General features: G+C 48.7%; 1 protein-coding gene across 19 annotated transcripts in view; it reads right to left on the bottom strand.

Moving 5' to 3' along the window:
• PLEKHA6 (pleckstrin homology domain containing A6) overlaps positions 1-13,450 on the bottom strand; it is a 155,267-nt gene extending 141,817 nt beyond the window's left edge. For 8 of the 19 annotated variants that reach the window (XR_009210690.1, XR_009210689.1, XR_009210691.1 and 5 more), the window contains exons 1-2: positions 7,373-7,449; positions 3,644-3,701 (exon numbers count right to left, since the gene is read on the bottom strand). The gene's annotated coding sequence lies outside the window, so the exon portion shown is untranslated. Of the gene's footprint in view, positions 1-3,643; positions 3,702-7,372; positions 7,450-13,388 lie in introns of those variants that run through there. The other 11 variants (XM_058430407.1, XM_058430404.1, XM_058430413.1 and 8 more) reach the window with 5 other exon arrangements.
• Positions 13,451-16,029: the final 2,579 nt, after the last annotated feature.

Below are 16,029 nucleotides of genomic sequence, written 5' to 3'. Positions count from 1 at the left end.
GGCTTTTATTATTACTTGGAATCCATGTCTGAAATCGTTTGAGTTTCTAACTCATCCACCAACCAAATGTCATAAACCTTTGTGGGAACTGTGAAAATAGGAACGAACAGTGAGCCAGTCGTTCATTCACTCACTCATTCAGCAAGAACTTACTGAGCACTTCGTTTGTCCAAGCAAAGATTGCTTGTGCCATCATGCTAAGAGCACAGCCTGTGAAATCAGGCACACACGAGGCCGCCTCCCCGCTTGCTTTCTATTAATACAAGCTTTGTGACATTGAGTAATACATACGAAGAACCAGTTTTCCCATTACTTGCTAAAACCGGGATGATAGGACCACCTCATAAAGGTGCGGTGAGGAATAAATGAGATAATGTCATAAAGCACTTAGCTCCTAGAGTGGCGGCTGCTGCCGTGATATACAGAATGACCACCAGGTCTGGAAATGTATGTGAACACAGAATTCATGGCTGCTTGATAATTAAACAATATTGCCTGTGTCTCCGGACTTTACAGCCCCCCTGTGTTGCCCCTGCCCTTGATGAGTTTTCAGTCTAGGCTACTGGTTCTCAAAGTATGGGCCCCAGAGCAGCCACAGCAGCATAACCTGAGAATGTATTGGAAATGCAAATTCTAGACCCTCTGAATCCGAAACTCTAGGGGTAGGGCCCAGCCATCTGTGCCCCAACAAACCCTCCAGTGATTGTGATACACGCTCCAGTTGGAGAGTTACTAATCTAGTGGAAAATGACACAAGTATAAGCAAATAACTACAATACACGGACACATCCCTGAAGAAGTGACGTCATGGGCAGGGCTTGAAGGAAGAACAAGTGTTCTCAGGTGGGCATGAGCCATGTGAGGAGAGATTGGCACCTACAAAGCCCTGGATGCATGAAAGGGAAGCGAATGTTGAGGGAACCACAAGTGATTTGGTAGGGCTAGAGGAGAGGGCTAAAGAGCCAGCTGGGGAGTGTGGGAGGTGAGGCTGGGAAGGGGGGCGGGAGCAAGACTATGATGCCCTTTACGTGCCCAGATAAGGAATTTAGATTTTATCCTGTAAGTGATGGGAAACATGCAAAGTTTTTAATGGAGAATAATACGACCAAATTTGAATTCTAGAAAAAAAGCACTCTTGCAGCACTATGGCCTGTAGGCAGGAAGATCAGTTGGAAAGCTACAATAATGGAAGTGAGAGTCCATGTGGGCCTGAACTCAGGCCATGGCTATGGAGATGTCGAGAAGTGGGTGGGTTGAGAGATATTTGGGAGGAGAACTGATATTTGGGAGGAGAACTGGCAGGACCCGCGGGGGAGGCATGAGAGCAGGGAAGGTTGAGGGTATCTCTGAGGGTTCTGCTTTGGTGGTATTTCTAGAAAAGATGGAACTGGCGCAGAGAAGCAATGACTTCAAGTCCGGACACATTGAATTGGGGGAGCTCAGAAGAAAGCTCTGGGCCGGTAGCTGAAGCAGAAATCAATTATGCCTCTGTTGTTTATCTCCCAATGTTTTTCATGCATGCATTCATTTCAGGAAATACTGGATTCCTCTCATGTACCAGAAAGGTTCCAGGAGGGAGTGAAAAACACAATAGCCAGAGTCTGCTCCCAGGACTTACGCAGTGGGCGGGGGGACCAGCAATACATAACCAAACAGATACATAAACAAACATGTTTCAGGTAGTGCCAGGTGCTGTGAAGAAAAGTAAGAGTAAGAGTGTGGAGGGGTGGGGGAATTCAGGCGGAGCAGTCAGGCATGGCCTCTCTGAGGAGGTAACACTGGGGCTAATTGAGAAGTCGGAACCAGGTGTGTGGAAATGGGAGGAGAGTGCTCCCAGGCAGGGGGAACAGCAAGTGCCAAGGCTCTGAGGTGGGAATGGGTTTGACATGATGGAGGGAAGGAAAGATGGCAGCACAGCCAGCCAGTCATGGGACACGAGGTCAGAGAGGTGGACAGGTACGTTTCTAGGGACTGGTGAGATGCCGTAATACATGTGAAAGTGTTTGGTGAACAATTCTAGAGCCATGTACAAAAAGGAATATGAAGATGGTATCTGCAAGAGGGAGAAAAGAAGAAACAATTCACAATTCTTAACTGAAGCAAGAAGCATTTTGGTCGGAACAGGAAAAACTCAGCCTATAACTGTCATGTGATATTAGAATAATTTCCAGAACAGATACTTTGAAAGGAAGAAGAAGGAGGAGGAGGAGCAGGAAGAAGAGGAGAAAGAGGAGGAGGAGAAGGAGGAGGAACAAAAGAAAAAGAAAAAGAAGAAAAGAAAGAAAAGAAAAATTTGCTTTTGCTTTAAGGATATGGCTAACAGGCCCAAGCATGGTGGCTCATGCCTGTAATCCCAGCACTTTGGGGGCCAAGGTGGATGGATCCCTGGAGGCCAGGAGTTCGAGACCAGCCTGGCCAACATGACAAAACCCCATCTTGACCAAAAATACAAAAATTAGCCAGGCATGGTGGTGGGCACCTGTAGCCCCAGCTACTCAGGAGGCGGAGGCACGAGAATCTCTTGAACCCAGGAGGTGGAAATTGCAGTGAACTGAGATCGCACCACTGTACTCCAGCCTGGGTGAGAGTGAGACTCTATCTTAAAAAAAAAAAAAAAAAGAATAGGTTAGCAGCTAAGCTGATGTAGGTGGTAGATGGTGGCAGATCTAAGTGCTGGCAGATCTTGGCGGTGGGGGATGGAAAGGTAACCCCTCCTAGTACAGATGGATGAGGATTTCAAAGCAGAGAGGGACGGAAAGGGGATGAGACAAGGGTCCTCCCTCCCCTGGCTAGACTGGGGCTCCCTCTGGTGGTGCCATTGCCCCCGGAGGCTGGGCAGAGGTGCTTCACCATCCCTGCAGAATCTGAGGCCAGACCAGAGGGTGAGGCCCACAGGCCTGGGCACGTTGAGCCTCACCCTTGCGAATGAAACCAGATGGAGAGACCCAGACCAAGGCAGAGAGAAGTGAGTTCAACTGGGTAGCTCATGCACCACCCCAGCCCAAAGAGCTCTGTCTTCTGCTTCCAAGGTTAAGTCCAGCACAACTTCCCAAGGCACACCTTTAGCCACGACAGGAAATAAGGGCTCCCCAGCCCACAGAGGGGCCTACCAACTCCTAGGAGGAAAATGGAGCATCTCCGCCCACACAAACCACCCCCAGAATCGCAGGTGCCCCCATCCACAAGAGCAAGAGTGACCGGAGCTGGCCTTGCCACCACCAGTCTGATGTCCTCCTTCGTACACCCCACAGACACCTTCCCTTCCCACTGGCTCCGCATCCTGCCCCGCGGCCCTGTCTCCTGCCGCTGAACCTCTGCCTGTGTGTCTAGAACAGCCTCATTCCTCTACTTTGTTGAGCCATCTCCTTTCCACTGGTACAGCCCAGCCCAACACTCCACCCACCCCACCCCAGGAAACTTACCAGGACTGACACTGGTTACTGCCCAGGCCAACATAAACAGACACACTGATACATACGCTCCTATCTCTATCTCAGCTCTCAGGAGCCTCGGCACCTCCTAGCCAATCACAGACCCAGCAGTGCCTTCAGTGAAAAACCAGACACTTTAACCATCTCTCCTCCTGACAAGGACGAAAGTAGAACCAACAGCGACATCAGAAAGGAAACTGCGTCTTACTCACTTGATGAAATACACAGCTCCTTCCTGGGTGGAATCCACTTCCCAGCCCTTGGGCAAATCTGTGAGGAAGCAAAATCACCAGAATGAGATACCCTGGAATCAAGCTCTCTTCCTTTCTTCCCACAAACCCCACCTGCACTTAGGAGGGGTGGGTGCCTGGACAGTCAGGAAAATCCAAAGATAAGCCAGCCGAGTTCAAACCAACCATTCCATCCTTTTTTGTCCGTGATTTCCAGCAGTGAGATTCCCAGCAAATAATGAGAGACACGGGAGTGGACGGGATGTCCTCCGTCAATGAGCGGTGAAGTGACCGAATGAATCATTGCCTGGCAGAATGCACTCATTCATTCAACAAATATTTACTGAGCATCTACTGTGCACCAGGCCCTTTGCCAGCTTCTGGATACAACAGGGAACACACAGATGGTTCCCCTGGAAGTGTCCTCAGGATCATCTAACCAGAAGGGCAGGTCACTTGCCCCAGGAACTCATCACAGATCATTAACACCCAAGATCCGAGTAAGACTCAAGTCTCCAAATACCAGGCCAGTGTTATGGCCATCAGGCTCTGCTGCTTCTGGACAGGAAACCAAGGACCTAGGAAATCAGCCCCAGGGAAATGAAGAGACTTGCAGTTTTTAAAATCCTTTAATAGTGTCTCTGAAAAAAAAATTATCCGTGGAAATGCTCAGAGGAGAATCACAGAATCTCAGTGTGAGCAAGGAAGTTGACAGTGGCCAGGAGGCACCCAGGCAGTCCCCAGAGGTGGATATAGCACCTCCATCTCCAAAGATCACTTGTAGGCACTATCTCATCCCGCCCACTCTCCCAAAACAGCCACCCTGGGCAGCATCCCGCCTCCCCAGCAAACAGGATTCCTTCACCCCATGGCTGAGGAGGAGGAGCCTTTTGAGAGACCCAAGAGAGTCCACTGTCAGAGGTGGGGACAGTCAGGGAGCTGGCTGAGAACATTCCTTTTGGGAGTGCGAGCCTCCTGGCTGACATATTGGAAAAACAGGTGGGGATTCTCTTGATGGATAGTGACTGTGCCTTTCTGGTCAGTCCACACGCCTGCCTTGTGTATGAAGTCTTACGAAGCATAGCTATTCACTGCTGGTCTGACTGTCTCCTGCCATGTTAGCAGCTGCTTTGAGGCACCAGCTGCTGGGGGGCAGTGCCTGGGTTCTGCAGAGTGGCAGGTGCAGTTTCTAATCATTCATTTTATTCACCTGTATTTATCAAGGGTCTGTATTTCCACAGTTGCCGCTGATGGTGACGCTGCTGTTTCAGCAAAACAGGGCAGCCAGCAAGCCCAGCCCCTGCCAGGACTTGGCCCACCTATCACACCAGCTACCACTTAGAGAGTGCTTCCTTCCTCTAAGCTATGCACTTTACCTCCGCTAGTGCATTTAATCCGCATAGCAACATTATACAATAGGTGTCCTCTGAAACATTTTCACCAATAACAGATGAGGAAACAGAGACCCAGACAGGTTCATCAACTGGCTCAAGGTCACACAGGAAGTGTCTGGGCCGGGATGTGAGTGCTGCTGTGCTGCCTCCAAAGCCCACACTCTTTCCTCTGTGCCGCTCCATAAATGCTACTTGTTCCCCTCTGTCTCTGTGGGAGGATGTTGCCATTCAGGAGGGCGTGGGTTGGCATTCTCCCCAAGTAGAGGGATCCCCATTGGGTCGGAATCATAAATAATTCTGCCACTGTGATGTGCCTGGGAAAGAGGCCAGTGTGGATTATGTCCCCTGCCTTTTTCTAGCAACTTCCCTCCACACTGCCCTCTCTGCCTGGGCAACACCAAGAGTGCTTATATTCCCATCCAGGCGGAGTGCCCGCTGAGGCAGCTGCCCTCCCGGCAAGCTCCGGGGGCATCTTAACCCCTTCCCAGACTTAGACAACCAGTTGGCTGCAGCCCAAAATGAAAGCATTGGCTCACAGGCTGGTATTCATCTTCCACTCCTACCTAGGATGATAATGAGGTGGAAGGACTCAACCTGTAAACAGCTGAAACACTGAAGGTGACACCACCATCAACCTATCAACCTGGTAGAAGAAAACAGCTCTGGCCTTAGAGTCAGGAGGCCTCGCTGCAAGTTGGAAATATGATGGTGACAATAACAGCAGCAGCTACCTCCATTTTGGGAGCCACCTCTCTGATGTAATGCTACTACTTTTTTGAGGTTCATAATCCTCTCCCCGTTATAAAGATGAAGAAGCTAAGTCCAGGAAGAATTAAACCCCTAGTGCAAGAGCACACTGGAAGAAATAGAACCAAGATTGAGCTCAGATCTCTCTGCCTCCAAAATGTATGCCTTTAACCATGACACCACTTTGCTTATTAGTCAAATGGCCTTGAGCCAGGTACTTCCTCTCTGCTCTTCAATTTTTCTACCATAAAATGAAGAGTCGAACTCCATGATCCCTGAAGTATCTTCCAGAAATGATCCCAGCTCAGAAGCTAAAAAGAAAAGGACTCTAAACAAGTCAAAGGCTTCATCCTGTGTGTCCAGCAGTGCCAGCTGTGCCCATGAGTGACGGAGGCCTTGGAACCAGGCGCCTGGTGTCCAGTCCGGTGAAGCACTGGAAGGCGAGAGGGGGAAGGGCTGGAAGGCGAGAGGGGGAGAGAGATCTCCCTGCACTGTGACCCACACCCCCTCTTACTGGCCTGTGGGGGCGTCATGAGGAGGATGAATGGCTGTTCACTTAAAGTACCCAGGCCTTGAGATTCTTGATGTCTCTACCTCAAAAACTTAGACTGAAGTCTTTTTCTTTGGTTGTTTCTTCATTTCTGACCTGTTTGTGTCCCACCTTTCCCACTAGCCCTGAGGGCTACCAGTGATGTTTTCTCCATAATCAGCAATGAATATCAGCCTTGTCCCCTTTCATGTTTCTCCTCAGAGGGAGAAACAGGTGTGCCCGCTAGCCACATGGGGCCATTTACATTTGAATTAATTAGGATTAAAAATCCATCTGGGCACAGTGGCTCACACCTGTAATCCCAGCACTTTGGGAAGTTGAGGTGGGTGGATCACCTGAGGTCAGGAGTTTGAGACCAGCCTGGCCAACATGGCAAAACCCCATCTCTACTAACAATACAAAAATTAGCTGGGTGTGGTGGCACACACATGTAATCCCAGCTATTTGGAAGGCTGAGGCACGAGAATCTCTTGAACCCGGGAGACAGAGGTTGCAGTGAGCCGAGATTGTGCCACTGCACTCCAGCCTGTGCAACAGAGTAAGACTCTGTCTCAAAAAAAAAAAAAAATTCAGGCCCTCAGTGATGCTTGTAACATTTCAGTTGTTCATTGCCACATGTGGCTCATGGCAATTGTACTGGACAGAGCAGATAGAGAACCCTTCCATCACGACATTAAAGTTCTAGAGCACAGCACTGGGGGCTGGCTTCTGCCAGTTCAAGAGCCCTTGAGACAGGGGATTTTCTGACTGGGCAGAGGGAAGAAAGAAGAGTAAAAATCTTTGTCCTCAAAGTTCTGTCTCAGATACTAATTTTGGAGGTGGAAGCTTAGAGAGACACTGAGGTGAGCTCCAACCAGCCTGCAATCTCCCCCAGATGGCAGGCAGTCCAAATGCTAAGCTGAGTCCATCCATGGAGAAAGGAAAAAGTCAGAAGCAAAGTTGGGGCACAGGATTCCTGCTGCCACCTCAAGCTATTACATCCTCCTCAACTGTAAAGGCAGGGACAGACACGTTCCTTACCTGGGCGGGAGGCGTGTCCACTCTGGATGGGTGACTTTGTCCCAGGATGCACCCAGCTGGTTGACTTTTCCTCATCACTGCAGAAAGATCAATAAGAAAGTGTCAGCTACAAGAGAGGCTTTTCTGAGTAGGACACTCATCTCCAGATTCACATTAACACCGACTATTCAATCCCAGACACATGAGATGGGGGCGTCCACAAGGCTGTTCATTCATTCACATTCACAGAGTATTATTTACTAAGCACACTCTGAGGATTTCAAGATGAATAATATCAAATCCCTAACCTCAAAGAAATTACAACCTACTGGGAAACAAATGCATAAAAAGATAGCTCCAATACAATATGATATGCACTATAATTCCTATTGTAACTATGCGCAGAAAGTGTGATACCATCACAAAGAAACGAGTGCTACCTGTCATGAGGTTAAGGAAGGGGAAGCATGAAGGCTTCACAGCAGAGGCAATGTTAGAGATGATTGCTAAAGTCAGGTGGGAAAAACAAGGAAGGTCCCTAACTTGCAGCGTCTCGAATGGATAAGAAAAGGAGGAGACTGCATGAACCCATAGTCCTTATGTATCAACAATGCTATGTATTTTTCATTCACGACATTCCCTTACACTAGGAATTTTACAGATTATGAATCTGAGGTTCAGAGAAATTAAGAAATTTGGCCACAACCAATAAGTGATGAAGACAGGATTCAGACCTAGATCTGTCCCCAACAAAACTCTTTCTAATACCTCACACCCAGCAAGGCAGGCTCCCCAGCAACACAGACCCTCTGGGCTCTAGATTCGATGGCAGATGAAGCCATCATCATTTCTCAATCTCCACCGACCAGGTGACACAGACTTTTCCAGAGCCAGATGTGACCCAGCAAGAAGCACCTGACTGTCTTGGCTACTTCAGGTATGTGGAGGAAGGGACTTTCAGATCACATGGATCACCCAGGCTTTAGGATGGCATCTTGGAGCCCAGGACAAGACTCTACTCAATGTCTTTAAGGTATAATGGATGTAGAATAAACTCCACTAAGAAAGACTCCATTAAACTTTTATTAAAGTGAGATATCGAATAAACTCCCTAAAAAATTTACAATTTAATAGTTTTGACTTATCTATACACCTGTGAAACTGCCACCAAAATCAAGATAATGAATTCCCAAACTTTCTGTGTGATGCTTTGTAATTCCTCCTTCCCACCCCTTACCCCTAGCTCTTTCTATCCTCACCCCTCTCCCTAACAACAACTGATTTGTTTTCTGTTACTATAGATTAGTTGCATTTTCTAGAGTTTTATATAAATAGAATCATACAATCATACAATACAATCATGCAATCATACAATCATACATCTTTGCCTGAATTTTTTTTTTTTTTTTTTGACAGTCTCACTCTGCCATCCAGGCTGGAGTGCAGTGGCACAATCATAGCTCATTTGTAGCCTCAAACTTCTGGGCTCAAGCAATCCTCCCTCCTCAGCCCCCTGAGTGCTAGGACTACACTCTGTCTGGCTATATTTTTTCTTTTTTCTTTTTTTTTTTTGAGATAAAGTATCGCCCCGTCACCCAGGCTGGAGTGTGCAGTGGCACAATCTTGCCTCACTGAAACCTCTGCCTGGGTTCAAGCAATCCTCCCGCCTCAGCCACCCGAGTAGCTAGAGTTACAGGCATGCACCACCATGCCTGGCTAATTTTTCGTGTATTTTCAGTAGAGACAGAGTTTCACCATGTTGGCCAGGCCGATCTCAAACTCCTGACCTCAAGTGCCTCAGCCCCCCAAAGTGCTGGGATTACAGGCATGAGCCACTGTACCTGGTCTCTGGCTATTTTTTTGCAGAGACAAGGTCTTACTATGTTGCCCAGGTTGGTTACAAACTCCTGACCTCGAGTGATCCTCCTGCCTTGGCCTCCCAAAGCACTGAGATTACAGTGTGAACCACGGCACCCAGCTGTCTGACTTCTGTGCTTTTTTTCCATATTGTGATGTGTGGTCGTTTGATTCCATTTAATTGCTGAATAGTATTCCATTGTAGGAAACACCACAGTGTGTTCATTCGTTCACCTGTTGCTGAACTTACGGGTTGTTTTCAGTTCTGGGCCATTACAAATAAAGCTACTGTGAACATTTGTGTACTAGTGTTGGTGTGAAAATATGCTTTTTTTTCTATTGACTCCACTAATTTTCTCTAAGGTTGGACACCTGCTACAGGAAGAGATCTCCCAGCTAACCTACCCCTCCGATAAGCAAAGAAAAAACAAAGTCACTGTTCTAGTGACCGCTGAGCTCGGGCACCATTGAAGAAGACTCTAACATACTGGGTCTCTGGTCTTGGCTTTGGTCCTGGGAGGCAGTGGAAGACGAAGCCAATAAAAAGGAAGGGTTTGGAGAGAAAGTCAGCCAGTGCCCTCACCTCCATTACATCTCTCCTGAGATTTTCCAGCCCCTGACTCTCCCCTCCTTGCACACTGTCCACCCCCTCAGACTTCCTATCTATCTCTACCCCACTGGATATCACAGACTACCCTATCACACCCTTGACATTCCACCACAACCCTCAACTTCCTCTTCCCCTTGTCCTTGCACCATCTTGCACCCCTTGTCAGCACCACTATCTGGGACAATGCAGTCACAGGCTGTCTCCACTCCAGCACCAGGCTGATAGGAGAACTGGGCCTCGGAGAACTGGGGTCACTGCAAATCCAGTCTCCCGGCTTAGCTGAGCCCTGAGTGTCACCTACAATCTTCTTCAAGGTCCCCAGTCAGTTGCCATCTGCAGAATGCTCCAAGACTTTCCCGCTAACCTCAGGTCCCAGGGCTGCCTCTGCTACCCAGCCCCTCTCCAGCACAGAGGATCTTATATCTTAATCGAAGAAAAAATAGAAAAGATTAGGTGGGAGCTTTCCCAGTATGCCCAATCACCTCACCACCAAAACTTACCCAGATTCTCACCCATCCTTTAATACTTGTCTTCCTCTGGAGAAGAGGTAGCCCTCTCTCCCCTTTAAGGCTAATCTCTCTGCCTGGGTTATCGTCCCCCTCCTCTTCCATCTTTTATAGAACCTCCTTCTATTGAGCATCCCAGCCTTGCATGTTCACCTCCTCTGTCTTTATGGGGTCCATCCCTTTATCCTCCTCCTCCGTCTGTGTCTTCTATAGTCTAAACACTCTGCCTCCCACTCAATACCATGTCTCCTGGCAGTTTCATGTCTCACACTCCTCATTCCTGACTGAACATTCGACAGTAGTCTCTCCTAGCTTTCCCCGCTTCCTGGCCTTTCATTCACCAATCCACTGCAACCTGGTTTCTGTTCCCAGCCCTCTCCTGAAACCACTTTCCTAGACGTCATTAAAGGCCTCCCCCTCTCCTAAATCCACTGGGCATTTTTTAGCCTTTGGCCCATTTGGCTTTTCTGCTGCATCCAATACTGTTGAATCCCTTCCTTTTTTCTTCTTAACATCCCTCTTCCTTGCCTTCTGGGGTGGCATTCTACCCTGGTCCTGGTGCCGCCCACCTCTGCAACCTCTCCAACCTGGCCTCTGTTCCTCTATCCCTTCCTTAACGCTGGTGCTGCCTGGGGTATACTCTTGTCTTTTCCCTCGCACTCTTCTGGGTCGTTCTACCCCCACATAATGACCCTTTTCCAGCCCAGGCCTCTCTCTTCAAACTCTATCCTGTATATCCAGTTGTCTGTTAGACAGCATCTCCTGAATGTCCCCCAGGGACCTCAACTGCAGTGTTTCCCCACTAACCCTGTATTCCCCCTAATATGCACTCCTCTTGCCATATTCCTGACCTCTGTCAAACTCAAGCTGGAAATTCTAAGCTTCACCTTTGATTCCTCCCTTTGTCTCCCCTCCCCAGAATTCAAGCATTAGATGAATATTCCTGATTTGGTTCCTGAAGATGTCTCCCATCTCTCCCTCCCCTTCACTTCTATTCTCACCATTTTAATTCAGGCCCCATCAGCTGTCTCCTGGACTTTTGCAATTGTTTCCTAACTGCTTTCCATACCTTAAGTTTCTCCTCCTGCCTCTCGCTCAGCCTCAAATCATTGCCCAGGAAGCTACCAGAGACAAGGCTCTAAACACAGATCTGATGATGTCAAGTCCCAGTTTGAAATCTCCTTTGGTTTCCCATCACCTATAGAGTGGAGTCCAGATCCCTTAGCTTAGCACATAAGGGCTCTCTCAAGCTGCCTCTTCCTACTTTTCCTCCTGGTCCTCTACAGTATTCCAGCAGCTCCACTCCATCTCCACTGAACCTCTCCGAGTGCTCTAGGTTACCTGTTCCTCAGCCCCCACTGGTGCCTTTATTTCCCCAGGCCTCTACTTCCAAGGCTTCTTTCACTCTTCTCTCTCCTCCAGAATCAGCTCAAATGCTTCCTCCTCCGGGAAGCCCTCACTGAACTCCCTGGAGAGCATTAGTTCTTTCCTTCCCATAGCATCATGCAAATGCCTCAAGAATGTACCATATTATTTCCTAAGTATTGATTTCTGTTTTCTCCCTGTTACCTTAACGTAAAAACCTATATCTAATTGTTTTTTATCTCCAGTGCCTAGCACTGCAGCAAAGAGTGGATGCCCAATAAATGTTTGTAGAATGAAAGAGGAAAAGAATCTGGATGGCAAGTAAGAGATCAGGAAGAAAGAAGAAAATGAACCACTTCATCAGTATACCTGAGGGGCTCATGGAAATTCACATTCTAAGACCCTCCCCCAATCCTCTGAATAGGAATCTCCTGAGGTAGGGCTCAGGAATCCACCTTCTTAATAAGTTCCTTGGGTGATTCTTATAAACGCTAATGTCTCTAGCCACTGCAGTTTTAGTATTGCAGAAGTTCTGTTATTTAAGAATCTGACTTAGGGTCAAGAACTTTAATGGAGTTAATTTCTAAGATAATATAATTACAACATCAATTATGATCATGGTGGCGATAATTACAGAAGAAAGGCCTAAAGCAAATGTGAAAACTTAGAAACACCAAAGAGAAACCACTGCCTGCCTGAGCCCCTGCAAAGGCAGTTTCGTACCCAGGGAAGCAGTGCACTAAGTCAGCAGATGCTGGGCTGAGTCCCAGCTCTGATTAACAAGTGGTTTTCTCTTAGACCAGTACTTCAATATCTCTGGACCTCAGTTCCCCGTTTGACAAATGAAGGAGTTGCTTCTAAGATTCCTTGTAGCTCTGATGTTTTTAAGTGGCTATCTTGAGGAAGGAAAAGCTCGTCAAGTGTGGATAACAGTCCAAGCCACTGTGCTTCTAGACTTGCTATATTTCTGGAAGATGTCTATCCTGGCAAAAGATGACTATAGTAGAAGCGAGCCAAAAGACAGCCAGCAGGGCCACTTTGCTATAATGAGATTATGCCAGAGCCATTTTGGTTTATGAAATTAATATAACAGTGCTAATATATTACTGAGAGTAGCAAAGGCGCTCTCTCTCTCAAGAATGCTAAACATACAGTGGGCATCATCCCCCTCCCTCTTGACCACAGCCCCATAAAGAAGCAGGACAGGAGAGGAGAACTGCTGTCCTGGACATGCTGAGTCTGGGACGAGGGTTGCCAGGAACTGAGTGGTAGAGGCAGGATCTCCTGGTATGTTGTCACTTAGCCCAAGTCTTCCCATAGGAAAGTCTCGGGGGAAATGAAAGACCTACCTCTGGCCCTTTCAGGGAAGGAGCTGAAAAAACTCCAGGCTGGGCATTGGTCTAGTCATCCTCCTGGAGGCCTCGCATGTGACCAGGGAGAGGGAGAAAGGGCAGCACTCCCCTGCCCTGCCCTGCCTTTCCAAGCTGAAGGAATGCCAAGCCTTTGCTGGACTTTGACCCATTGAGGAAAAGGCGGGAGACACATTCAAACAGGCATGGTGATAAATTTATTAGTCATGCCCGCCGTTGCAGCCACCACTTCACCCACCTTGTCCGGCCTGCCCCCAGCCCCGCCACTTTTCAAGTTGGACAACTTAAAGGAAAAAATTGAAATAAAAAGAAGAGCGAGACCAACATACTTGATGAAGAAGATTCTCCCACCGCCGTCAACTCCGTAGGCCCACCGGCCGGGCAGGTCTAGCCAGTCAATCTCATCGGCCATCTCGGTGTCCCTGCAGCCCCTCTCGCTCTCTGCGCCCCCAGGCGCCGGCTGGGCAGGGGGCTTGGTACCCGGGAACCCCCACTTGCTGCCCCCTTCTAGAGGCCGTGGTGGGGGAGGGGGTCTGGCCGGGCTGGCGGCGTCGGTCCCGGGTCCCTGGCAGTGGCTGGCCTCCCACTGAAGACGCGCTGGCCTCAAGCCTGGCGGCAGGGAGCAGGCAAGCGCTTAACCCTGGCCGGCCGGGAGCCCCAGACACCACCTGCCTCCTCCTCGACTCGGGAGCTCCTCTTCGGACCGTTTCCTGAACTTTAATGACGGGCAATTAGCGCGGTGAGTAATTATGATGCCTCTCCTGCCGGGACTGTTAACCGGCAGCGCTGGGTCTCTGTTCCTCCTGGCTCTGCTGCCCTCCAGCCTGGCGGAGCCCGGCGAGCAGAAGCTGGAGCGGGGAGGATCCCTCCCCGAAGGGAGCAGGTTGCAGTGCGAGCAGGGGTGTTGCCTCTCCGCTCCCAGCTCAGATCTTGCACTTGAACCACCGGCGGGGCCGGGGGCGGAGCCACGCCGCCGCCTCGGAAGGTAATTCACAGCCCCGAGAACTCGCCGGCAGCCCCAAGTCCCCCAGTACAGGCGCACCGCGCAGAGAACCAGTTTGATTAAAAGTACTTTGAATCAGGAACCTGATGGACATGTCCAGCCACTGAACAGAAAAGGGGAAGTGATTAAACCTGGTTCTACTTGGTGGGAGGTTAGGAGAGGAACAAAGGTCAAAGGCACGGAAGCGTGGCGGGGCTGTGAGCAGCGAGGGGCCCGGGGAGCCTCTCCTAACTCAGATGCCAGCCTGATTAGTCGAGCTAGTCCTTACCTTTCTTTCCCAGCACCTCCTCCAAGAAGTCTGCCATGACTAAGTAGAATCACAGGGAGACCTTAGAAATACTCAGAAACCAACAGCGTTTATGTCCCTCTATTCCATTCCCCCTAACTTGCACCAGAAATGGAAAAGGAAAAAGAAAGAAAAATGGAGAGAGAAGGGAATGTGTTATGTGTACAGAATGCAGACTGCAAGCATTTCATACTGGCATATCAAAAACAGTATTGCTGGAGCCCACAGTTCTGCTATCTCAGGGTCTATATCAAAGTTAGCCAGCTTAGGCAACATAGCAAGACCCTGTCACTACAAATAATAATAATAATTAATTAGCTGGATCTGGTGGCACGAGCCTGTAGTCCCAGCAACTCAGAACACTGTCAGGAGGATCATTTTGAGCCTGAGAGGTCGAGGCTGCGGTGAGCTATGATCCTGCCACTGCACTCCAGCCTGGGCAACAGAGCGAGACCCTGTCTCAAAAAAGAAAAAATGCTGAAGTCCATTTGGCTTTCTCAGCTTACTCCAGATCTGCCACTGGGGCTCCAATTAGGTACATACAGTTCCAATCCATGTGCCAGGCCCAAGAGAATAATTAGACAAATGAGAGAGACACCTGTGTTTAAAGGGAGCTATGTGTTCCATGACAGTTGGCAATTATCTGTTGGGCAAGCATACGTTTTGTGAGCATTCCAGGAGACTTGATCCCCATTCCACATAGGTAATTCCTACTCATCCTTTCAGTGTCTACCCATGTGCCACCTCCTCCAGGAAGCCATTCCTGACACTACCCCAGAGAGATTTATATGTCCATCCTCCATGTGTCATGGCACCTGATGAATAACCCTATAGTAGCACTTATCACACTGTAATGCAATCCTTGATTTAGTCATCTGTCTCCTCCATTGGACTGTGTGCTCCTTGGGGCAGGAACTCCATCTTATCCATCTTTATAGCCCTGGCGGCTGCCTGTGACACCAATTAACAATTTTTCTTTTTTTTTTTTTTTTTGAGATGGAGTCTCACTCTATCGCCCAGGCTGGAATGCAGTGGCACGATCTCGGCTCACTGCAATCTCCACCTCCCGGGTTCAAGTGATCCTCTCACCTCAGCCTCCTGAGTAGCTGGGGCTACAGGCACTCACTACCATGCCTGGCTAATTTTTTTGTTATTTTCAGTAGAGACAGGGTTTCACCATGTTGGCCAGACTGGTCTCAAATTCCTGACCTAAAGTAATCTCATCCACCCGCCTCAGCTTCCCAAAGTGCTGGGATTACAGGCATAAGCCACCGTGCCCAAACCAATTAACATTTGATGAATGCTTGATATGGTCGTAACTGGGAACTACTCTTAACTCTAACCACAATCCTGTACTTTTGGACTTTATTTAGAGCACTCTCAATATAACCATCAGCAACATCAGGGTGTGTGGGGGGAGATCTTTCTGGGAAAAGAAACAGCCTGTGATCCTTCTCATAGATCCCAAATTCTCAACCCGGAGGGTTTAAAGTGTATACATCTGATAGATGGTAAAGCTAGGAGATGCCTTGGAGAACATTTAGCCCAATCCTCTTGTTTTGAATATGGCAAGTGAGGAACAGAGAAGGGAAAGGGGCTGGTCAAGGTCACTGAGAAAGGTGGTGGCTGAAAAGGATCTGCCCACCAATGTCTCAGGCCAGAGCTGTTTGCATTACATCAT

This window comes from Hylobates moloch, unplaced genomic scaffold, assembly GCF_009828535.3.
Source record: "Hylobates moloch isolate HMO894 unplaced genomic scaffold, HMol_V3 SCAFFOLD_18, whole genome shotgun sequence".
In the NCBI taxonomy this organism is placed as follows: domain Eukaryota; kingdom Metazoa; phylum Chordata; class Mammalia; order Primates; family Hylobatidae; genus Hylobates; species Hylobates moloch.
Note: the sequence above shows the minus strand (reverse complement) of the source record. Positions and strands in the feature narration are given on the sequence as shown.